Below are 26,242 nucleotides of genomic sequence, written 5' to 3' on the forward strand. Positions count from 1 at the left end.
TCCTGCAATTGGAGCAAACAACTTTGAGCTTAAGCCTCAATTAGTTTCTCTAATGCAGCAGAATTCCAAGTTTCATGGACTTCCATTGGAAGATCCTCATCAGTTCTTAGTTGAATTCTTGCAAATCTGTGACACTATTAAGACCAATGGGGTTAATCCTGAGGTCTATAGACTTCTACTTTTTCCCTTTGCTGTAAGAGACAGAGCTAGGATATGGTTGAACTCACAACCTAAAGAAAGCCTGAACTCTTGGAAAAAGTTGGTCAATGCTTTCTTGGCCAAATTCTTTCCACCTCAAAAGTTGAGCAAGCTTAGAGTGAAAGTCCAAACCTTCAAACAGAAGGAAGGTGAATCCCTCTATGAAGCTTGGGAAAGATACAAGCAATTGATCAGAAGGTATCCTTCTGACATGCTTTCAGAATGGAGCATCTTATGTATATTCTATGATGGTCTGTCCGAATTGTCCAAGATGTCATTCGACCACTCTGCTGGTGGATCTCTTCATCTGAAGAAAACACCTGCAAAAGCCCAAGAACTCATTGAAATGGTTGCAAATAACCATTTCATGTATACTTCTGAACGAAATCCTGTGAATAATGGGATGACTCAGAAGAAAGGAGTTCTTGAGATTGATACTCTGAATGCCATATTGGCTCAGAATAAAATATTGACTCAGCAAGTCAATATGATTTCTCAGAATCTGACTGGAATGCAAGCTACATCTGGCAGTACTAAAGAAGCCTCCTCTGAAGGAAAAGCTTATGACCTTGAGAATCCTGCAATGAAAGAGGTGAATTACATGGGAGAATTATATGGAAACACCTATAATCCTTCATGGAGAAATCATCCTAATTTCTCATGGAAGGATCAGCAAAAGCCTAATCAAGGCTTCAATAATAATAATAATGGTGGGAAAATTCGGTTTGGCAACAGCAAGCGTTTTCCATCATCTTCTCAGCAACAGATAGAGAATTCTAAGCAGAGCCTCTCTGACTTAGCAACATAGTCTCTGATCTATCTAAGACCACTCTCAGTTTCATGACTGAAACAAGGTCCTCCATAAAAAATTTGGAGGCACAAGTGGGTCAGCTGAGTAAAAGAGTTACTGAAACTCCTCCTAGTACTCTCCCAAGCAATACAGAAGAGAATCCTAAAAGAGAGTGCAAGGCCATAACCATATCTAAAGTGGCCGAACCTGGAGAGAGTAAAAAGACAGTGATTTCTAATGAGGGATACCTTGCTAGACGTCCACTAACCATTAAGAAGTTCCCTATTGAGGAACCAAAGGAATCTGAGGCTCATACAGAGACCATGGAGATTTCACGGAACTTACTGTTGCCATTCATGAGCTCTGATGAGTATTCTTCCTCTAAAGAAGATGAAGATATTGTTGAAGAGCAAGTTGCTTAGTATCTAGGAGCAATCCTGAAGCTGAACACCAAGTTATTTGGTAATGAGACTTGGGAGGATGAACCTCCATTGCTCATCAATGAACTGAATGCCTTGGTTCAGTAGAAATTACCTCAGAAGAAACCGGATCCCGGAAAGTTCTTAATCCCTTGTACCATAGGCACCATGACCTTTGAGAAGGCTCTGTGTCACCTGGGGTCAGGAATAAACCTTATGCCACTCTTTGTAATGGAGAAACTAGGGATCTTTGAGGTACAAGCTGCAAGAATCTCACTAGAGATGGTAGACAAATCAATGAAACAGGCTTATAGACTTGTAGAGGATGTCTTAGTGAAGGTTGAAGGCCTGTACATCCCTGCTGAATTCATAATCCTAGACACTAGGAAGGATGAGGATGAATCCATTATTCTTGGAAGACCCTTCTTGGCCACAGCAAGGGCTGTGATTGATGTAGACAGAGGAGAGTTAGTCCTTCAATTGAATGAGAACTACCTTGTGTTTAAGGCTCAAGGATCTTCTTCTGTAACCATGGAGAGGAAGCATGAAAAGCTTTTCTCAATACAGAGTAAAACAGAGCCCCCACATTCAAACTCTAAGTTTGCTGTTGGGAGGCCACCATTAAGCTCTGAGTCTCTGTGAAGCTCTCTAAGAGCTCACTGTCAAGCTATTGACATTAAAGAAGCGCTTATTGGGAGGCAACCCAATGTTATTTAATTATATTTATTTTCTATAGACATTTGTTTTCCATTGCCATGTTATGTTTTCTTTAGGTTGATGATCATGTGGAATCATAAAAACAGCTGCAGAATTAAAGCGGAATCAAAAACAACATAAAAATAGCACACCCTGGAGGATAAGCTTACTGGCGTTTAAACGCTAGTAAGAATAGCAGAATGGGCGTTTAACGCCTAGTCTGGCAGCATTCTGGGCGTTAAACTCCAGAATTGGCAGACAGACTAGCGTTTAACGCCAGAAAAGGGTGTCTGGCTGGCGTTAAACGCCAGAAAGGGGCATCAGCCTGGCGTTTAACGCCAAAAAAGGTAGCAGAGATGGCGTTAAATGCCAGAAATGGCACACAGAGGGCGTTTAAATGCCAGAAAGGTGTAGGAGCAGAATTCCTTGACACCTCAGGATCTGTGGACCCCACAGAATCCCACCTACCCCAACTCACTCTATTTTCTCTTCACACCTTTCTATAACACTCTCTCCTAAATATCCTTGACCAATCACATCAATACCTATTCCCCAAACACCATTCACCTATCAAATCCTACCCTCTTTCCCACAATCTCTTCACCACTCACATCCATCCACTACTCCCCAAAAACCCATCATAAAACCCCACCTACCTCAGCATTCAAATTCAAAACATTTCCCTCCCAAACCCAACCCCTTCATACACGACTTCCCTCTCTTTCTTACCCTATAAACACCCCTCTATCTCCTCCATTTCTTCTTCTTCTCCTCCTTTCTTTCTTCTTTTGCTCGAGGACGAGCAAACCTTTTAAGTTTGGTGTGGGAAAAAGCTCTGCTTTTTGTTTTTCCATAACCATTAATGGCACCTAAGGCCGGAGAAATCTCTAGAAAGAGAAAAGGGAAGGTAATTGCTTCCACCTTCGAGTCATGGAAAATGGAGAGATTCATCTCAAAAGTCCATCAAGATCACTTCTATGAAGTTGTGACCAAGAAAAAGGTTATCCCCGAGGTCCCCTTCATGCTCAAAAAGAGTGAATATCCGAAGATCCGACGTGAGGTTCGAAGAAGAGGTTGGGAAGCTTTCACCAACCCCATCTAACAAGTCAGAATCTTAATGGTTCAAGAATTCTATGCTAATGCATGGATCACTAAGAACCATGATCAAAGTGTGAACCCGAACGCAAAGAATTGGCTCACAATGGTTCGGGAGAAATACTTAGATTTCAGTCCAGAAACTGTAAGGTTGGCATTCAACTTGCCAATAATGAGAGGAGATCCTCATCCTTTCACTAGAAGAGTCAACTTTGATCAAAGGTTGGACCAAGTTCTCATGGACATCTGTGTGGAAGGAATGCAATGGAAGAGAGACTCCAAAGGCAAGCCGGTTCAACTGAGAAGGCTTGACCTCAAGCCCATGGCTAGAGGATGGTTAGAGTTCATCCAACACTCTATCATTCCTACTAGCAACTGGTCTGAAGTTACTGTGGACCGGACTATCATGATCCATAGTATCATGATTGGAGAGGAAGTAGAAGTTCATGAGATCATATCTCTAGAACTATACAAGGTGGCTGACAAGCCCTCCACTTTGGCAAGATTAGCCTTCCCTCATCTAATCTGTAACCTATGCAATTCAGCAGGAATTGTCATAGAGAAAGATATCTTCATTGAAGAGGACAAACCCATCACTAAAAAGAGGATGGAGAAAACAAGAGAGCCCACTCATGGACCTCAACAAGAGAATGAGAAAATTTCTCATCAAGAAATCCCTGAGATGCCCCAAGGGATACACTTTCCTCCACAAGGCTATTGGGAGCAACTCAACACCTCTTTAGGAGACTTGAGTTCTAACATGGAGCAACTAAGGATGGACCAAAAGGCCATGAGAGAGGAGCAACAAAGGCAATGAAGAGATATTGAGGAGCTAAAACACTCCATAGGATCTTCAAGAGGAAGAACTAGCCACCGTCACTAAGGTGGACCCGTTCTTTAATTTTCTTGTTCTTATTTTCCTGTTTTTCGTTTCTATGCTTTATGTTTTGTCTATGTTTTTGTCTTTATTACATGATCATCAGTGTTTAGTGTCTATGTCTTAAAGTTATGAATGTTCTATGAATCCTTAACCTTTCTTAAATGAAAAATATTTTCTGAAAAAGAAAAAGAAGTACATGAATTTCGAATTCTATCTTGAAAATAGTTTAATTATTTTGATGTGGTGGCAATATTTTTTGTTTTCTGAATGAATGCTTGAACAGTGCATATTTTTTATAGTAATTTTTATGAATGTTAAAATTGTTGGCTCTTGAAAGAATAAAGAAAAAAAAGAGAAATATTATTGATAATCTGAAAAATCATAAAATTGATTCTTGAAGCAAGAAAAAGCAGTGAAAAACACAAAGCTTGCGAAAAAATATTTGCGAAAAATAAAGAAAGAAAAAGAAAAAGCAAGCAGAAAAAGCCAATAACCTTTTAAACCAAAAGACAAGGATAAAAAGGATCCAAGGCTTTGAGCATTAATGGATAGGAGGGCCCAAAGGAATAAAATCCTGGCCTAAGCGGCTAAATCAAGTTGTCCCTAACCATGTGCTTGTGGCGTGAAGGTGTCAAGTAAAAAAGCTTGAGACTGAGCGGTTAAAGTCGTGGTCCAAAGAAAAAAGAGTGTGCTTAAGAACTCTGGGCACCTCTAACTGGGGACTTTAGCAAAGCTGAGTCACAATCTAAAAAGGTTCACCCAGTTATGTGTCTGTGGCATTTATGTATCCGGTGGTAATACTGGAAAACAAAATGCTTAGGGTCACGACCAAGACTCATAAAGTAGCTGTGTTCAAGAATCAACATACTGAACTAGGAGAATCAATAACACTATCTGAATTCTGAGTTCCTATGGATGCCAATCATTCTGAACTTCAAAGGATAAAGTGAGATGCCAAAACTATTCAGAAGCGCAAAGTTACTAGCCCCGCTCATCTAATTAAAACTAATCTTCATTGATAATTTTGGAATTTATTGTATTTTCTCTTCTTTTTATCCTATTTTGTTTTTAGTTGCTTGGGGACAAGCAACAATTTAAGTTTGGTGTTGTGATGAGCGGATAATTTATACCCTTTTTGGCATTGTTTTTACATAGTTTTTAATATGTTTTAATTACTTTTTATTATATTTTATTAGTTTTTATGCAAAAATCACATTTCTAGACTTTACTATGAGTTTGTGTGTTTTTCGATGATTTCAGATATTTTCTGACTAAAATTGAGGGACCTGAGCAAAAGTCTGATTCAGAGGCTGAGAAAGGACTGTAGATGCTGTTGGATTCTGACCCTCATGCACGCGAAATGGATTTTCTGGAGCTACAGAAGCCCAATTGGCACGCTCTCAAATGGGTTGGAAAGTAGACATCTTGGGCTTTCTAGCAATGTATAATAGTCCATACTTTTCCTGAGAGACCCTTTTCTGGCATAAAACACCAGAACTGGCACCAGAATTAGAGTTAAACGCCCAAACTAGCATCCAAGCTGGCGTTTAACTCAAGAGAAGGCCTATGCATGTGTAAAGCTCAATGTTCAGCCCAAGAACACATCAAGTGGACCCCGGAAGTGGATTTCTGCACTATCTGCACTTAGTTACTTATTTTCTGTAATCCTTAGTAACTAGTTTAGTATAAATACTAGTATTTCCTATTGTATTCGCATGGTTGAAAAAACCCTCTTTATACTTTTGATAACTTTGGATCATTTTGAGGAGGCTGGCCATTCGGCCATGCCTAGACCTTTTTCTCTTATGTATTTTCTACGGTAGAGTTTCTACACCTCATAGATTAAGGTGCGGAGCTCTGCTGTTCTTCATGAATTAATGCAAGTACTATTATTTTTATTTCAATTCACGCTAACTTCTTCTCCAAGATATACTCTCGTACTTAATTCAGTTAAGTCAGAATGAAGGGGTGACCCGTGATAATCACCCACTATCTTCGTTACTCGCTTAGCCAAGATCCGCGTGCCTGACAACCACAAGCGGTCTACATGATGTTCAACGTAGTCATTGGATGACAGCCGAAGTATATTCTCTTGGGTTTTTAATCCACGGACCGAGTCCGTGAGGTTAGAACCTTCGTGGTATAGGCTAGAACCAATTGGCAGCATTCCTGAGATCCGGAAAGTCTAAACCTTGTTTGTGGTATTCCGAGTAGGATCTGGGAAGGGATAACTGTGACGAGCTTCAAACTCGCGAATGTTGGGCGCAGTGATATTGTGCAAAAGGATAAAGAGATCCTATTCCGACGCTAGTGAGAACCGACAGACGATTAGCCGTGCGATAGCTGTACCTGGTATTTTTCATCCGAGACGAGAAATCCAATAGTTGATTAGCCGTGCAGAAACCGTACCTGGTATTTTTTATCCGAGAGGATCATACAGCTTGCCATGGAAGGGAGCATGCATGATTGGAAGAAGACAATAGGAAAGCAGAGGTTCAGAAGCAACAAAGCATCTCCAAACACTTATCTGAAATTCCCACCAATGAATTACATAAGTATCTTATTTTATTTTATGTTTTATTTATCTTTTAATTATCAAAACCTCATAACCATTTGAATCCGCCTGACTAAGATTTACAGGATGACCATAGCTTGATTTAAGCCGACAATCTCCGTAGGATCGACCCTTACTCACGTAAGGTATTACTTGGACGACCCAGTGCACTTGCTTGTCAGTTGTACCGGAGTTGTGAAAAGTGTGATCACAATTCCGTGCACCAGTTATCTAAGGTTCTTATTTCTAATTCATTTCTAACTTAAGCCCTAATTTCTGCCTTCCTCCAATCCTCCAAAACTCTGGTGCACAGACACGCAATACAGACACAGCAAACACAAATAGGATACAGATACAGCAGATAGAAAATATAGCAGGTAAGCATATTAATCACATAGGCAAGCCCAATTAATGCACAATCAAACAAAACACACATATGCATATGATGTATGTCTGCCCCATGGCTGATGACTCTCAACTGTCGGTTATAAAACCAACCCGACATGTCCGGTAGCTAATCAAAACATCGTTCTCTTGAAAACTGGTGAGCAGTACAATACCAGGATCCTCACCTAGTGAGCGGTAAACCATCTCGATCCCCACCATCTGCGGGCGGTAATCCACCCCGATCCCCACAGACATTTTCAATTGAAAAATAGCACACACGTGGACGGTAAATAACCACGATTCCCACAAAACAATTCTCTTTAAAATTTGGTGGGCGGTAAACAACCACAATCCCCACAAAACAATTTCAAATCAAGTTCATTCATATAACCTCAGCATTCAACACTTCATAATCAAACTCAACTCTCATCATTTTTCTTTCTAATCTCTTTCTAGGAGAAAGTGGACAATGCCACTGCCTCTTACCCGGTCACACATATCTCATTAACTTGAGAAATCAAATTCAAACATAATACTTTTCTCGATAAAACTCAAAATTTAATCATTTCAATAATTAGACTTAAAAAATTAACTCTCATCATCCTTCATTCCCTATTACCACACCTCCCATATCGTTCATCAACAATTCATACTCAAAACACAATTCATTCTTTTTTAAATAAAGCAAACTCAAAACATAATCCTTTTCTTAATAACTCAAAATCAAATCATAAAATCCTTAAAAATGTAAATCTTTTTAAATAATCACTTCAGATGAAGCCTCCTATTTTCATAAAACTTTCGGCAGCATCTCCTCTACCTTTCAAACCCTTTTCAAATCATTTCTAATAAGCCAAACCAATTCCAATATCAAAATCATTTCCAACTCTCAAGTCATTCATTATTCAACACACACACACACACACACAAACACACACACACACACACACACACATATATATATATATATGTAACTCAACCAATCTTCAATCTTTCATCATCAATACTCACATTCATCAACTCCTATCAACAATGTTAATTAACATAATTCCTATAACCAACTCAACAAAATCATCATTCATCAACCCATTCACAATATAATTCCACATTTCCATCAAGGTTACTAGCATTAACATATTCCCATATTTTTAACCTATTATATGATCATCTAGCCTATGTTTTCACAAAACATTATATATTATCTAAGAGAAACCAAAACTATACCTTGGTTGATTCCTCCCTAAGCTCGGAACACCTCAATTATCCACCGTTCCTTAAGATCCAAAGCTCCAACTCCCTTACCATTTGAATTTTCAGCTCCCAGGATTCAATTCCAAGCTTCCAATATCCACCAATTTAACTCCAATTCAACAAGATACACGATCTAATTCATATAATATCACAATAATCAACATTGAGCTCACTAAATCACCAATTCAAAAGGGTTAGAGTTTTTTTACCATTACACACGAGTCAAATGGATAAAGCCCTACATTATCCATGAGCTAATTTGACCCTAGAACATCAAAACCACATAATCTCTCAAAATCAAAACCTTAAATTTTGAAATTAGGGAAGAGTAGCTGAGTAAAAAATCGCTAGATTCTTACTAAATTATTCAGTGGGTTGTGTAAAGAATTTTGATACGAACGTGTGGCCGCTGACGGCTCGTCAATCAGAGCTCCGGATTGAAAGTTATGGACGATTGAAATTGAAAGTAGAAGGGTTAGGGTTCAACGCTGATTGCTCCCTCCATCAACATGTTTCAGGCCATTTGGGGAAGAAAAGTGCAAGTCTTGGTTTTTTTATATAATGGGCCTTGGACCGGTTTGGGTCTAGTTCAATTGATTTGACCCGTTTAGTCTAATTTTGGGTCAAAAACTTTAAAATTAGTGTCAAAATTCATATTTTAATTATGTCTTCCTTTCTAAACTATAAAATTTAATATTCTAATTTCTTTAAATAATAATTAATTTATTGGTTAATTATTTACTAATTAGTCGGGTTTACACTATTTTTTCTCTTTAAAAGGTATTCGTACTACAATTACATTTTTCTCCTACGATATTATTTTCAGCAATGATCTTTCTCCACTTAACCACCACCAATCAAAGAATTTTTAAAAAATAAACTTATTAATAGTTTGTGGGAGTTTAAAACCCCCACAAATTATAAATAAAACTCCCGCAAAACTAATTTTTATTACTATTTAACATATTTTTTAATAGAGGTATCGTATTATCCTAAAAAAAAAAAAGTTGAGCACCAAAGGGTCCCTTTTTGTTTTGGACAAGGGGCGCCTTGCCTTCATGAAAATGGATAAGGATCGGATTGGGTCTTTACTCCAAAATCCATTGACCTGTTTGATAAAATTCTGGATAAATATTTTTCATTTCATCTTCTAATTCCTATGTTGCTTCTTCTTTTGTTAACCCTTTGCACACCACTATAAATAAAGGAGTTTCTTTTATTCTTAAATTTTTAACAAACTTCACTAAAGAAAAATGCTGAATACCTTCGAATTTACCTTCGAATGTTACCGGCAGATTTAGCATCAGATTTACCGGCAGTTATAGTGAAAATTCATCCCTTGAAAAAAATTTTGTCAGATTAAATATTCCGTCACTAAATCCGACAGTAAGTACTGGCACAAAATTTTATTTTATTTGCACCATTTTCCTTTCGAATTTTACAGCAAAATTTTTCTACAGTAACGGGATTTAGTGAAACGCGTCGTTTAGGTAATGACGAATACCTTACCGCAAGATTTATCTTCCGGTAAATCCGACGATAAAATTGGGGTAAAATTCAATACGAAACCCTTCTCATTCACTTCTGCGAACTCTCTCTTTCTCTCTCTCTCTCTCTCTCTCTCTCTCTCTTCTCTTCTCTTCTCTTCTCTTCTCTCTCGTCTCCATTGCTCCATTAAAGCTACCGCCATCGCCACCACCTGGAGCTGTTGCCGTCGCCGCCACTGTATGCCGTCGTCACTGCTGTTGGAGCTGTTATCGCCGCCCCCTCTGTTGGTGGCTGCTCCCATCGAAGATTCACACCTTGTCCCGTCATTACCGCCTGCTATCACCACCACACTTTCACCATCCTGCAGCTACCATCAGAGAAATTTTTCTATAGTTTTTTTATTTTTCTAGATTTTTTATGAGTTTACGATTTTGTTTAATAAAGTGTGTGATTAGGAATTTTTATATTAATTTAGTGTAATTAGAAATTAAATAATGTTAGTGTAGGTTACGGTAAGGTAAAATTAAGAGTGCTTGAGTTGTTGAAAGTTTTTGTTTAAGTATTAAGAGTGCTTGAGCTTATCAAAAAATTTATTTGAGTTTAGTGAGTGAGTTTCTTTTAATTGCATTCAATTTATATCATTTATGTTTGTTATGCTTGTTATTAATTTGGTGAAATTAAAATTATATTTTAATTAATTTCAATGTTGAGTTTTATTTATTTCTTGCAAATTAGTCTTTGATGTAGTTTTACCTTGTGAATTTAATAAGTTGTCCTTTTTATTAGGATGGTGCTATTTTCTCTGAGATCAATTGGAATTTGCTTCTTTCATAGTCTATACAGTCATATTCCAAATAGGTTTTATATCTCTGAATATACTGAATTGTTTAAGTTGTATGCCGGACTTACTTTACCTAGGATAGAGGTTTTGGACTAAAGTGGAAAAAGGTTGCGTAGTGGCGCCTTCTTGAAACTCTTGTTTGCTAAAAAGGTATGGAGTTATAAGGGGTTGTGCACTAGAACGGCTAGAATTTGATATTTTATTGAATGCATATTTTCTACTAATTTATGCCTGTAGCTGTTTTTCTGCCGAATTTTTGTTTATGTTGTTTAAAATATGTTTGGTCTGTGAGAAAATGATAATTGGATTTGGTGAGAGATTCTAATTATAGAGGGAACTCTGCCAAATCTTCTAAAATTTTAACAAATTGCATTATTGGTTGAATTCTAGGATTTTTGTTGCAAAAAGATTCCCATCCATCGTCTATGAATGTACGATAGGGATAACAGTAGACCAGAGGGTTTAAAACCTAAGTTCTTTAAGGGGGTTGACGAGTTTGTTGCGTATCTCTTTAACATGAAATTATTTAAGTCTCAAGGGGTATCTAGGTGTCTGTGCTAGAAGTTTCGACTGACTAAGTAGTTAGAATATTTGGATATAAACTTCATCTCTACTATAATGGGTTCAAGGATGGTATTAGATGTGAACGGAATACGGAGAAGTGGAAGAGTAGGAAATTAACTAGTCTACCTCGAATTCTAATAGGTTTGAGGGTCGATCAACGAGAGTTCGGGTGTTATCTATTAAAATAATAGGCTAAACAATATAGTATTTGAGCCTCGAATTCCAATATAGTGTTTGATGCAATTAGTGTTCCCGATGTGGAAGATAACAAGAGCCTCACTTGGAGGCAAAAGAATTTTATTATCTGTTAAAACCTGACATGAAACCTTTGTTCGAGGGGTGCATTCATTTAAAATTGTTTGCATGTGTTAGAATGATGAGTATTAAGTTTGAGTCAAATCATAAAAAAGAATTCTTTGATAAGTGGGCCACCCTTTGCAATGAATTAGTACCTAGCGGGACTACTAGCATCCCCCGGAGCCACTACGAAGCAAAGAAGTTAGTTTCAAAGTTAGGTCTATATTTGGTGAAAATCGATTATTGTTTGAATGGTTGTATATTGTATAACAAGGGAGACTTGGATCTAACTATTTGCAGATTTTGAAATACATCGAGGTTTCAAGTCGAGAGAAAACGAATTGGTAAACAACTTGTAAAGAGAATTCCAAACAAATGGATGCAGTATTTGTCCCTAATTCCTAGGCTAAAATAACTGTATGCATCGATGAGTTCAATCCCTCACATGACCTGGCATAGTAACAACAAGAGAGATGATGATTTTATGACGAACCCGTTACACGGGGATACTTGGAAGCACTTTGATTAGGTCCATCTTACATTTGCGAGTGACCCTAAAAATGTTACATTAGTTTTGTGCTCTAACGGGTTTGCACCGAACTCTAATTTCGATAATGCGTACTATTGTTGGCCTATTATGGTGACTCTTTATAACCTACCCTCCCCCAAAATGTGAATGAAGGACTCATACATGTTACTAACTTATATCATACCTAGTCCAAGTAACCCAAAGGCCAAAATATATGTCTTCTTTCAACCTTTGGTGGATGCTTTGATCAAGTTGTGAATTCATGATATAAAAACGTATGATATTTCAACGAAGATAAACTTTCACCTTCATGATGCATTGATGTGGACCATTATTAACGACTTTTCTGCATATAGGATGTTATCAGGTTGGTCCATTCAGGGTAGAATGTCATGTCCCATTTATACGGAGGATAGAAGGCATTTTGGCTGACGAATGGGGGTAAGAATTCATGGTTTAATTGTCATCAAAGGTTCCTCAATATTGGTCATCCTTTTTGTCGCAACAAGAACTTGTTTAGGAAGAATAAAACTAAACAAGAAGAGGCACTCGTGAGGTTGAGTGGTTTGCAAGTTTGACATCGTGTTAGTAGAATCGTAAGGATCGTCGATAATAGGACAAGGTTAAGACATCCGGGATATGGCAAGGAGCATAATTGGACAAAATAGAGTTTTCTTATTGGAAAGACAACTTAGTTTGTAATTGTCTTAATGTGATGCACATTGAAAAAAACATGTTTGATAATATCATGCACACCGTAATGGACGATGAGCGAACAAAGGACAACGATAAGATAAGGTTAGACTTGGTGGACATTTGCAGGTGGCCAGATCTGAACTTAAAGAGACTTGAGAACGATTGGTGGGCTAAACCAAAGGCGGTGTTCACTCTAACAAATGATCAAAGACAAAATATTTGTATGTGGATTAGGAGAATGTAATTTTCTGATGGTTATGCCTCTAACTTAGATAGGTGAGCAAACGTCTCACAGGGTAGGCTTGTTGAGTTGAAGAGTAATGATTGTCATGTCTTTATGAAGTCAGTGCTTCCTGTTACATTCAGAGAACTTCCTACCAATATCTAGAAACCCCTTACCAAAATAAGTGAGTTCTTTAGGGAATTATGTGCTATGAAACTTAGCATTAATGATCTCATGGTCATGGAGAAGAACATTCCCATCATACTTTATAAGTTAAAGAGGATATTTTCTCTAAGATTTTTTTATGTTATGGAACACTTAGCAATCTACCTACCATACGAAGCAACAGTATATGGGCCAGTCCAATTTAGGTGGATGTATTTGATATACAATGTTAATAGATATTGGTTCCATTCTTTACAATGGGCGGTGGGAAAGAAAATAGATAACACCGAAGTCTGGGTTCGTAGGGATGCAAGCAGTGGTTAGTCTGATTGGTATAGTGTGTTGCACAATATAATTCAATGAGCGTATTTTTGTCTCACTACGTACAAGGTGTATGTGTTTAAATGTGAATGATATGATCCACGTTCGTGACAGAGAACACAAAAGTACAAAAACTATAATATCATTGAAGTAAATGTAACCAAAAATATAGGCACTACGATCCTTTTAGTCTACCTCAAAATGCATGATAGGTATACTATTTGGCTTATCTAGGGTTATACAAGTCTACTTGGGTTATTGTGGTTAAGACTGTGCCAAGAGGTTGCATCGAGTCTGATGGGACAAAGAGTCAGCAACCTTACCAAATTGATGACCCAACTCCTTCGAAAATGGGGGTTAATATCGGTGATCCGATCACCCTTAAGTCGGCTGTTATGGATGATGACATTATTGACCTTAGGGTAGATGACGACACACTACTACTAAAGGATTACGATCTTCAAGAAGAAGAGGAGGTCGATGGAGACGAATAAGAAGAAGATGAGTTCGATGATCGGGAAATTACCTCGGAAGAGGAGGATGATGAACCAAAGAAAAAAGATGATGAATCTGAATATGGTTAACCTAAATATAGTTTAACTAACTTGTTGTGTTTAAACTTTATTTTAGTCATATCATATAATTACAATGCACGCTAGCCTTAGTTCTATCTTATGTATTTCTATTTATTTCTTTCATGTTTTTATTTTGTATGTTTGATCTTTCACATCATATATAAATCACTTTTTTTAGATAAATTACTAATGTATACTTTACTTATTGGGAGTTATTCTTTACTTATTGGGACTTCACTATTGATTATTAACTTTCAGGGTCCATTATAGATTGAAAAATAAAAATAAAAAAAATTGACGTTTCCATCAGATACGGTAACGATTTTCTAGATTTAAAAAAAAAATTGGTGCTACGGTTGGATTTATCGTTAGAAAAATCTGACAGTAATCAAGCGCAAAGTTTCAACGTTTGGCATCACAGTTACTGTCGAAAAAATTCCGACGGTAAGTGGCATCAGGTTACCTTTACTTAAACTTCGTATTCTGCCGGTAATTCTGCCACAAGTTACTATCAAACAAAAAAATTCGCTGGTAAATATTTACCGGTAAGGTTTATACCATCGGATACAATCTGACGGTAATCAATTTATTGGCGGATTATTTTTGTTATTCCGCTGGTAAATCTGACTTACTCAACGTTTTTCTTGTAGTGTTTATCAATAATTTCTATCAGTATAGTTTCATATGTCAAACCATCTCTTATTTTCATTGTACCATATTCTATGACATGTTTTCGATCAAAAAAATACTTTATGAGTTGGAAAAAATAGAAGACATTGTGAAAGTTTAAAAGATTTGAAGGAAGTACAATTTGGTAAGCAACAGGTCCAATCCTCTTAAGAATTTGGAATGGACCAATGAATTTGGGATTTAACTTTTTGGATTTTAGGGCTTTATCAATACCAGTAGTAGGAATGACTTTAAGAAAAATATTATCTCCTTTAAACTCTATAGGTCTTCTGCTTTTATCAGCATAACTTTTCTGCTTACTTTGAACAGTGAGCAACTTCTTTCTAATGAATATAATCTTTTATGTGATTTGTTGTACAATATCAAGTCCTAACAAATTCTTCTCACCATCCTTAAACCAGCACAAAGGTGATCGACTCTTTTATCATATAGAGCCTCAAAGGGAGCTATTCCAATGATGGAATTATAGCTATTGTTGTAGGCAAACTCTATCAAAGGTAGATGAGTATCCCAACTTCCTTGTAACTCGACTATACAATCCTTAAGCATGTCTTCTAGAGTTTGAATTGTCCTCTCGGTTTGACCATTTAGTTGTGGGTGATATGCTATTTTAAAATGAACTTTAGTACCTAAGGCATCTTACAATGCAGCCCAAAACTTAGATGTAAATCTAGAATCTTTGTCAGACACTATACTAGTTGGTACTCCATGCAACCTTATAATCTATTGGACATAAGATTGAGATAACATATATAGTGGCCAACTAATCCTTATTGCCAGAATATGTGTAGATTTGGTCAACCTATCTACTATTGCCCAAACAACATCATAGTATCAAAGTGGTCCAAGTAATCCTATGACAAAGTCTATCGATATACTATGCTATTTTCATTCTGGGATCTCTAGAGGATGAAGTAATCCTGCAGGTCTTTGGCATTCTATCTTAACCATTTGGCAAGTGAAATACTTAGAGTCAAACTCAACTATGTTTTTTTTCATCCCTTTTCACTAGAATTTTTCTTTTAGATTTGATACATCTTGGTTTTACCAGGATGCATGGTAAATCTATTGCAATGTGCTTCTAAAAAAATCTAGTTTTTTAAATATTTATTGTTAGGTACGCATAATCTCCCTTCATACAATACAATACTCTTATCATCAAGATTAAAATGATCAATCTTTTCTCTTGAAAGCTTCTCTTTGAGGGACAAAAGAAGTTGATCATTCTCTTGGGCCAATCTCACTTATTCCCTCATGTTAGACTCGATCCTAACTTTGCTAGCATACAAACATTGAAGTGTCAATGACACTAGGAAACTTAAGTCTCTAAATTCCTCTAATAACTTATACTCCTCTATCATCAATGAAGACATGTGTAAGGATTTTCTACTTAAGACATTAGCTACTACATTAGCCTTCTTAACATGATACTTTAGTTCAAAATCATAATCTTTTAGAAACTCTATCCATCTTCTTTGTCTCATATTCAATTTCTTTTGATCAAACAAATATTTTAAATTCTTATGATCAATATACACCTCAAACTTTAATACCTCCAAATCCTTAATGCAAATATTACTGTTGTAAGTTCTAGGTCATGAGTTGGATAGTTTTTTTCATGGGTCTTAAGCTGCCTAGAAGTATATACTAAGGATCAGGGATTATTAAGACATGGGTTGATGTAAGCCTACATTTCAACTCTTGAAAGCTAGTTTCACAACTTTCACTCCACAAAAAAAGTTGGTTTTTCCTAGTCAACCTAGTCAAAGGTAAAGCTAGTTGAGAAAATCTTTTAATGATTCATCTATAATACCCTGCTAATCCTGAAAAACTCATAATCTTAGTGATAGATTTTGGTATTTCCTAGTGTATCATTACTTCAACTTTACTTGGATCAACTATGACCTCACTTTTTTTAATCACATGGCCTCAAAACTTGATCTCATTCAACTAAAACTCACACTTTTCAAGCTTAACATGTAAAACCCAATCAAACTGTAATTAATTAAATAATAAATTAAATAGGAGCAAATATAGTTCAAAAATTTTACTATCAGAATTTGATAATTTAAATGTGATATTTAGACTCAGTGAATTTTTCTGAGTCGAAAAACATAGTTTTCTACTTAAAAACGCGCACTGAAATTTTGACCGGCAATACTGACTGAGATCTGTCTGATACTACAGTTGAAAAAAGTAATTATGAGTAAATAAGGTTAAGAAATTAGGATTTATAATTAGGAAAGGTAGAAATATTTAAAATGCGATTTAAGGCGCTAATCTTAAAGGTTTTGGCCCAAAGTTGGGCCAATGGACTAAATCAAGTGAATTGGGCCCAAGTGGATCCAAGCTCAGCATATATAAGCCTTAACTTAAAGCCATTCAGCCACCATAACCCTCATTTAGTGTGTTTGTTTCTGAAATGAAAAGAGAGAGATGAGAAGAGAGAAACCCTAACTCTCTTTGATTTTCAAATCACCATAACTTTCTCTCCAGAACTCCGATTGACGAGCCGTTTGAGGCCACGTGTCGCTCTTCTCCTCCTCTTTGAGTCTATTTAAGTTTTGTGGTGAGTATTTAACTCTCCTCTGCCCAGTTTTAATTTTCCTCTTATATTTTGAATTTGATTTGGATTTTGAGGAAATCTTGTGATTTTGGGTGTTTAGAGGTGCTCTAGTATGAGCCATTGGTGATATTCATCACAAAATTTCATGGGTTTAGGTAAAAAATCCTCCAACCCTTGTGATTTATCAATTTCATGAACCCTAAGTTGATTATTAGTGTGAAATTGGTTATGTTAGAATATTGGTTGATTGTGGTGCACAATTGGGAGGTTGGTGTTGCTTGTGGAGCTTTGGTGGGGCTTGGAGCTAAGAGTTGGTGGAGACTTCCAAGAAGAAGTTTAATTATTTTGGCTACAAGAGGTACGGTTTAAGTTTCATTTAAGTACCGTGTGGTGTGATGAGAATTCCTAGGCTAGATGCCCCTAGGATTAGGTTTGGATTATGTAAATAGTAGGTATGAATATGCATAGTTGATGTGTTATGTAAATTAATGATTGAGTTGAGAATTGTGTGAACTTGCATGTGTGTGTTGTGAAATTTGATAAAATTGGATAATGATCAATGGTTTGTGAAATGTGTATTGGGTTGTGAATTTGGACCAGAGGCCGTGGATTTTGGGCCGGAGGCCGGAAAAAGTGAGGACGATAAGTATATGGTTGATGATTGGCGATTGAATGAATGATAGTGATATATAAGTGTTTGAGTATGAGGTTTTGTTGATTATTAAACTTGAAAGCTTGGATGTTGCTTGAATTGAATTATTGAGCTATGATTGATGAAAATATAGAATTTATGTGTGGTGGATTGAATAAGGAACTTGAAATGTGGTTCGGGTTGAATTGGTAAAGTTTTGGTTGGTTTAGAAGAGGTTTGAAAAGAGTATGTTTTGAAAATTGAGGTTTGTCAAAGTTTGGTAAAAATGAGTTTTAGGCTAACTTTGATGGGTAACTTGAGCCTCAAAGCTTAAAATTAAATGAAACTTGTTTTAAATTAAAGATGGCTTTGAGAGCTTTAAATCGATATAAAGTTTGTAGAAAATAGATTTTTGTAGAGGAAGGTATGACCGTTTAAAGTTTGGTATCAAAATCTGAATCCTGTGATGTTGTAGAATTTTATGATTTCTGGTTTGTGTGTGCTCGCACAGCCCTGTGCGCACGCACACACAGGGATACGGCTGCTGTTGGGAGCGCTAGCACGCCCTGTGCGCACACACAACCAATGATGTTTTGCAAACTGTGCGCATGCAGAGACCTGTGTGCGCGCACACTCTGGGAAGTGCGTTCTGTTGGGATCGTTCGCACATTCTGTGCGTACGCACAGCCTTGTACGCACGCACACTTTTTGAAAATTCTTCTGCGCGTTCATTCACACAACCCTGTGCGCACGCACACTGCCCTGTTTTTCAAAGAACACCTTATTTTTAACCGTTTCACCTTCCTGACAAGCTTGCAACCTTCCGTAACACTTACTTAAGACCTTTTTACCATTTTTAAGGTATTGAATCAAGGGCGAGAGTAGTAAAAGAATAAAAGGGATAATTGTGATGTTGAGTTTAGCAGACGATGAATTAAGCTTGGTAAATTCTGTGGATGAAATAGGAAGAGGATTAATGATGAGATTATTAATGAGAATGATGATGATTATGAGACTCATAAAAAGAATGATGATGACTACAAGATTGTTAATGAGAATAATAACGATTAAGAGACTGATATCAAATATGAACCTGATTGTGCTACACCCGCCTGGGTAGATGCAGTGGCATTGATCCACTTGCTCCGGGACGTGGTGAGATATACCCGCCTGGGTAGATGCAGTGGTTAGCCCCCACTTGCTCCCAGTCGAGGTTGATTTAAGATTTGTGAAATTATCTGAGTTTCGGATTTCCTTGGGTAGATGCAATGGGTCGGCTCTACTTGCTCCAGGTCGAGATCCGAGATTCTGTTGACCCTTCGTCCTAAGATGTGGCCAGACACTTAGACTTTTCCGGATGAGCTCTCCCCCATGGATATTTTATTTTGATTGATTATGATTTTGAACTTGGGGATGCGCTCTCGCAGGGACTGTCCAATGGTTAGCTACCAGGACATGTAGGGTTGGCTTTATAACCAACAGATGATATCATCAGCCATAGGACATGCATACATCATTTGCATATGTTTGAATTGTTTGGGTTTGCCTATTTATTTTGGATTGCTATATCATATATGCTATATTACCTGATTATGTGCTACTTGTTCTACTTGTACCTAATTGTGTATTACTTGTCTGTATTGCTTGTGTTTGTACAACTGAGAGGTCCCTCATGCTGGTGTCAATTGACGCTGAGGGCTGTTCTTGTTGAGATGGAGCGATGATATGATTAATTTAAAAGGATAATTATTGAATGAGGTAATTTGAGTTCCCTGGGTAGACGTAGTGAAGTGATTTCACTGCTCCAGGTAGAAAATGAGGTAATTTGAGCGAGAATATAGGGTGAATATTGGGTGAAAGGAAGTTTAGGATGCTTACTGAGTTTTTATTACAATGCATTGTATTTATTTGGCACTTTTACCGTACTGGGAACCCCATGGGTCGGGGGTTCTCATTCTGTATATATCTCTTGTTTTTCAGATACAGGTCCAGGTGCTCAGAAGTGAGCTGTGGTTCATTTGAGAGATGGCAAAGATATTTATATTCTCTACTTTATATTTTGCTTAGAATCTCTCCACCTTTATTTTGAAAACCTTATACTATGTGTTGAACTCTTTTGAACTTGCCTATAGAGGCTCTTATGTTGCTTTTGGGAGAGATTAGGAGATACTATTGTCAACTACTTGCATATTGTACCCTAGCCGGCCTAAACTTCGCGAGTCGCGACTAGTGGCTATTTACTTATGTTATACATATATATATTGTCCTTCTTTTACTCTCTTACATGACTTTATCTGTATATCGTTTTCGACTTCACGATTTATCTTTTAGTTGTCGATGCGCGAGTGATACGACTTCGCGATTTTATTTTTACTCTTTTTAGGCTTCTCGATTAATACTCCTTTCAATTACACTTATAATTATGTATTAAAAATCCACCTTGAGGGTCATACCACCTTATTATCATTGACTTATGACTCGAGCATAAGGATTTGAATATTAGGGTGTTACATAGCATACAATTGTTTCTCCTCTATAACACAACTATGGTGTTATTCATATTCTTCTTTAGTCTTAGAATCGACAAGAATATCATCTATAAAGGCTACAACAAATTGATCCAAGTATGGTTTGAGTATCCTATTCATGTAATCTATGAATACTGCAGGAGTATTAGTCAGTCCAAAAGGTATTATAACATATTTATAATGACCATATTTAGTTCTAAAGCAGCCTTTAGAATGTCTTCTTGTTTTATTCTAATTTGATAATAACCGAACCTTAAATCTATTTTGGAGAAAATTGTGGCTCCTAACAATTGATTTAACAAGTCATCTATGCTAAGCAGAGAATACTTATTCTTAATGATGACTTTATTTAACTGTCTATAATATATACACAACCTCATGCGACTATTCTTTTTCTTAACAAACAAAATTGATGCATTTCAAGGAGACACATTTGGCCTAATGAATCCATTAGTTAATAGAACTTCAAGTTGTTTCCTAAGTTTAGCTAATTTGAAGGAGACATTCAGTAATGTGCAATGGATAATGGACATGTTTCTGAAATAAGATCAATAGAGAACTCGACTTCTCTTTCAGGTGGCATGTTCACTATGTCTTTTGGAAACACTGTTGAAAATTCTTTTACTATAGGTAAGTTGTTTATATCTTGTTCGAGCTCTGACTTTAAAGAATAAAAAAGAAAATCAAGTATCTTTTTTAAAAGGCACTCTTTTACTTCAATGACATTAAGGTATAAGGATTTAGTAGATTTGGGAAGAAATTCATTAGGAAAACAACCAAGTTCTTTATAACAATCTAAGAGGATACCATTTTTGAATAGCCAGTCCATTCCAATGACGACATTAGTGTCCTTTAAGGCAGGCAAATAAGGTTAATGATAAATGATTTTACTTAAATAGATATTGGGCAATTTAAACAAGCATTTGTGTTAGAAATTTTTATTCCTGTAGAAATTGAAACAAGAAAACTAAAAAGTAGAAGAGTTTAGAAAAGTTTAATTTATTCACACAGTTAATAGAAATGAAAGAATGTGTAGCACTAGTATTATACAATGCAATTAAAAAAATTATTATTCAAGAAACAATTACTTTTCATCATGATAGGAGAATCAGTTGCTTCACCTCCATTAAAAGAGAATACTCTTTCTTTAATTTGTGGCCTGATACTTGGGTTACTTGCAGTTCTTGAAACGTTCTAGTTGTTGGCATAATGTCCAAGTTTGTCATAGCGATAACACACATTTTGTCCAGCATAGCAAGCTCTCAAACCATGAGATTTTTCACATGTTTAACATTGAGCTGAGGGTTCCCTAGAAGATACCAGTTCATTCCTTTTTAAGTTTTCTCCTTTCTTAAAGTTATTTTTCTTATGTGTTTATATATCTCTTTTTCTTTTAATGAAGGTTTATCTTTTCCTCTCAAATTCAGCTTCTAAGAAACTCTTTTCTGCTATTCTACATTTATTTACTAAAAAATTGCAATCTTTTGTTTCTAAAGTTGCTACCTTTTCTTAAATCTTTGGTCATAATTCTAGTTTAAACTAGATGACTTTCCATTGACTATCAGATGGGTGTTTTAGGAATACAGAGAATTTGAAAAGTTTCTTAAACTTATTTACATACTTTTCAATGATCATATTTCCTATTTGAGTTGCATAAATTTAGTCTCTTTTCTTTTTCACGCTGTTAGGAAAATATTTATCAAAAAACGTTGTTTAAAAAACTCTCAGGTAATCTACGTTTCTTTAGACTCTAAGAGACTCTTAGCACCTCTGCACCAATGTTAAGCCTCTCATTTTAACTTAAATGTTAGTTTTAACCATGAAAAATATCTTTGATATCATAGTCCTATAAAAATAAATTTTTTAGTGTAATGCAAAGATGTCTTTATGATATCTTTATTTATTTATTTATTACTATTTTTCATTTGCTTGTCTCACATATAAAAAGACTTTTCAAGAATTTTCTATCTCTTGGTATGCTTTATAATATCGTGACAACAAAGCAGGATTTATGACGTACTAACCAAGACATCTGACCTTCTTAAAGATTGACAATCTTACATATTTATTTTCTTTTCATCATAATTAATTAAAAATAATATTATATTATACCAATTAAATAATATAATAAACAAATAATAATAATCACAAAAGATAATAATAATAACAATAAATATAACAATGATGATAATAATAAAACCAATAATATAACAATGACATCAATAATAATTAATGGATAATTGATAAACTCTATTTTATCATTTTAAATTGTGTCAAAAAGTATGGAGTTTATCAATAAACATATACAATTTTAGCTTAATTAAGTTTTTTGAATTTTTCTTCCGATGAAGTATGTGTGAAAAAAGATACTTTTGTGCTCCTAATCATTAAATTCTTAATCTCTTTTTATTCCATTTGATACCATAATCAAATGTGTTTAAGTGTTTCAGAGTTTAGGTACATCAATGGCCTCTAACGATCAAAATGAATAGAGTGAATAAGCGAATTTGGAAAGGTATTCGAGAGTGGAGCTTTCTGGAAGCTCGCGTGCGCAACACTTTTTCGTGTGCGCAAAATACTCATGTGGGCAGCTCTTCCTCGTATGCGTGAGCTTTTTCCGAGTGCGCGAGACGACTCCACGTACTGAGTTTAATGAAATATGTGCATCCTCATTTTTGGACTTTTTAAAGGATCCCAATAGCTATCTTCTGATGTATTATGAAGCCAAGATAAAAGGGGAAAAGGGGGAACTTTCATATACTAACCATTTTACATTTTGTTCTTAGGTTTTGTTCATAGCTGTAGTAAGAGAAACTCTAATTTCTTTCTAGGTTTTCTAGAATTTAATTACATTTTGCTTCTAATTTTGGATTTTGATCTTCATTAATTATAGTGTTGACTCTTGTTTTCTTGTTTTTACATTATACTTCTCTTAGAATTTAGGGCTAATTTTACTTTTTTTTTGTAATTTTATGAATTATGTAAATTCTTGGTTTATATTAATGAATTGGATGTTTTATGTTTTATTCATGCTTAATTGAGTTATTATTGTTGAATTCTTATAGTAGATTGTTATAGTTTTTGCTATTTCTTGAAATTTATAATGCTTCTTTTTTATGCATACCAAGTGCTTGATGAAATGTTTATATTGATTATGGAGTAGATTTTCTCTTTCTTGGTTTGGGTTGAGAAATTTGGTGACCTTAAGTCATTAATTTCCAATATTGATTGGTAATTTAGAATTGTTAGTTCATCTTATTTTCACTAACACTAACTTTTTACTAAATTCAATTAGTAAGTTAGTTAGGATTTGTGAATTAATATCAATTATGCCTACTTGACTTTCTTCAATGTTTAGATATTGATAAAGTAGGATTAACTCTTAATAATTGCTATGTTTGTAGTTAATGATAAGGATAAGAATCCTTAATTCTCAATCCTAGCCAAGACCCTTTAAATACTTGAATTTCATCTCTTTATTAGTTCATTTCTTTAATAATTTCTAGTTCAATTTAGTTACTTTTTAATGTAGTTGTCATTTTAATTATTGCTCATTTATACTCATGCTTGCTTTGTTGGTTATTTACTTGCTTATTGATTTTATTTCTTTGCATTTTAATTTTTTAGTTGTCATTTTATTTTTTAGTCGATTTACATTTCCGTAATTGCATTCGAATTCCGATTTCCATAGTCAATGATGTGCATTTTATTGAAAGTTCAAAGGACTCTATATTTATTTTAAATTTGTGACATTTTCACTAAATTTTAATAATATTAATTGCTGATTTAGGTCTATATCTATTAGGGGTGTTCAAAACCAATCCAAACCGACAAATCGAACCAAAAAAATCGAAAACTGAAATAACCGAAAAATTGTGTTTTTGCAGTTTTTTGTTCGATTCGGTTCGGTTTTCGGTTTTGGTTGAGAAAACCTGAACCAAACCAAACTGAACTGGTATATAAATAAAACATTTAAATTACCCTAACCCTAATGTGAAGCCCATTCATTCACCCTCACCTCAGCGCCGCAGACCTCACTACCTTGCGCTACTCTGGACTCTCAACCCTCGTCTTCCATTCTCTTTTGGCCTCTGCCATCCTCCGGAGTCCAGACTGCAGCAGCCGCGAAGGAGCCTTTCTCCCCCTTATCCCCTCCTTCTCCCTCTCCCTTTCTCATACCCGCGCTCTCTCCATCGTCTCCCACGCAGTGAAATAGCAGCAATAGTACAGCACGCACCATCGCCCTCCGTGAAGCACAGCGCAGTGCAGTCTAGCCGCTGTGTCTTCCGTCACACAGGTTTATTCTTGATTTTCTTTGAGTTTTCATTCTCTTCTACCATTTTTTCCTTTTCTATTTTTGTTATAATTTTCTTGATTATTGATTGGTGTTTTTTATTTTAATTTTGTTTTCTTGGTTCACTACTAATCTGCTATTATTAATTTTTTTAATTTATTCTTCATTTTAATTTGTTTTCCAGTTCTTCTAGCCTCGTCGCCTCCGTCGCAGCATCTCCCTCTATCGCAGCATCTCTGTTGTCTGTAATGGAGCCTAAGCTTCAGGTTTTTTTTTTGTTCTGATTCTATTTTTTTTAATCTGGTTTAGTATTTTTATTGATTCTAATTTTGGATGAACACTTGGTTGGCTTGTTCTTGATTCTATGGCTGAGTTGTTGATTCTGATTTTATTTTCTAATTCTGAATTTTTTGTTATGTTTGATTTAGGGTAATTCTTGTTTAGGGTTGATTCTGAATTTCTTGTTTATTCAATGTTAATGCACGAAAGGAGAAGGTGAAAGAGGAAGAATTTGTGGAATTAATGCACTACATGAAAATGTTTGGAATCAGATTGGTTGTATTTCTGATTTAGTTTGGTTCTATTTCTGATTCAGTCTCTTGCCTTTTTTTTTTGCTTCGTGATTTTTCTGAGTGAGGTAGATTATTGTTCCATCTTCTGCTTCCTCTATTTTTACAAAATTGTTGATGATTTTAATTTGTTCTGTTTTTACTACTTTGTTAATGATTTGAGTCAAGTTGATTACTTGTTAGTGACTTTGGAATCAGTTTGGTTGTATTCAATGATTTTGTTTGTAAACTGTGTTTATTTGCTGAAACTTGTTATGATTCTAATTTTGAAAATAATGCAAAAATTGAGGCATGGCCCTGTTCCCCTAATTTGAAGATTGAGAATCGAGAATACCATTTAGAGGCACATTTTTAGTTTAGTTAAGCATTCATACTATTGTTTAACATTCATTTTTTACTGAATATACAACCCTATTTGGTATTAATTGTTATAACTCAATTTTTGATTTCAGGTTCTTTGTTTGCTGAACAATTTTTTGCAATCTTGCTAAGAAACATCAAAATATGGCTGCTTTGCTGTACAAATTAATGGAAGCAACTTTTTTTTCTTTTTATTGTGTTGAACTTTTCATGTTTTTCGATTGTTGTATTTATAATTTCTTTTGTTGTTGAACTTCTTGTATCAAGATTTTTGTTAGTTATTATGTTGTATGACTGTATTTATGACTTTGTGAAATTAAACTTGTTATTTTGTTGCATATGTTTTTGTTGAAAATAACATAGGACAGAGTTTTAGTACATGAGAAATAACTGAAACTGAATTCATTTTTTCAGTTGAAAAACCGAATAAATTGAACCAAATCAAACCGATTTTAATTGGTTTGGTTTAGTTCAAATAATCTCAGTAAAAAGACCGAACCAAACCGAACCGAACTACTAATATAAAATTAGATCAGATAGGTTTATTTTAAAAAAACCAAACCAAACTACACCGCAAACACCCCTAATATCTATTACGTAATCGAGCTTTTAAACTTGTAAAATTCAAAACTGAT

At 35.4% G+C, this 26,242-nt stretch overlaps 1 long non-coding RNA gene across 1 annotated transcript; it reads left to right on the forward strand.

The window, feature by feature from the left end:
- Window positions 1-24,388: 24,388 nt before the first annotated feature.
- LOC112765709 (uncharacterized) lies at window positions 24,389-25,945 on the forward strand. The gene is made up of 3 exons (XR_003183879.2): window positions 24,389-24,681; window positions 24,863-24,944; window positions 25,700-25,945. It is a non-coding gene; the product is annotated as an uncharacterized lncRNA (long non-coding RNA).
- Window positions 25,946-26,242: the final 297 nt, after the last annotated feature.

The sequence above is a fragment of the Arachis hypogaea genome, chromosome 17, assembly GCF_003086295.3.
Source record: "Arachis hypogaea cultivar Tifrunner chromosome 17, arahy.Tifrunner.gnm2.J5K5, whole genome shotgun sequence".
NCBI classification, from domain to species: domain Eukaryota; kingdom Viridiplantae; phylum Streptophyta; class Magnoliopsida; order Fabales; family Fabaceae; genus Arachis; species Arachis hypogaea.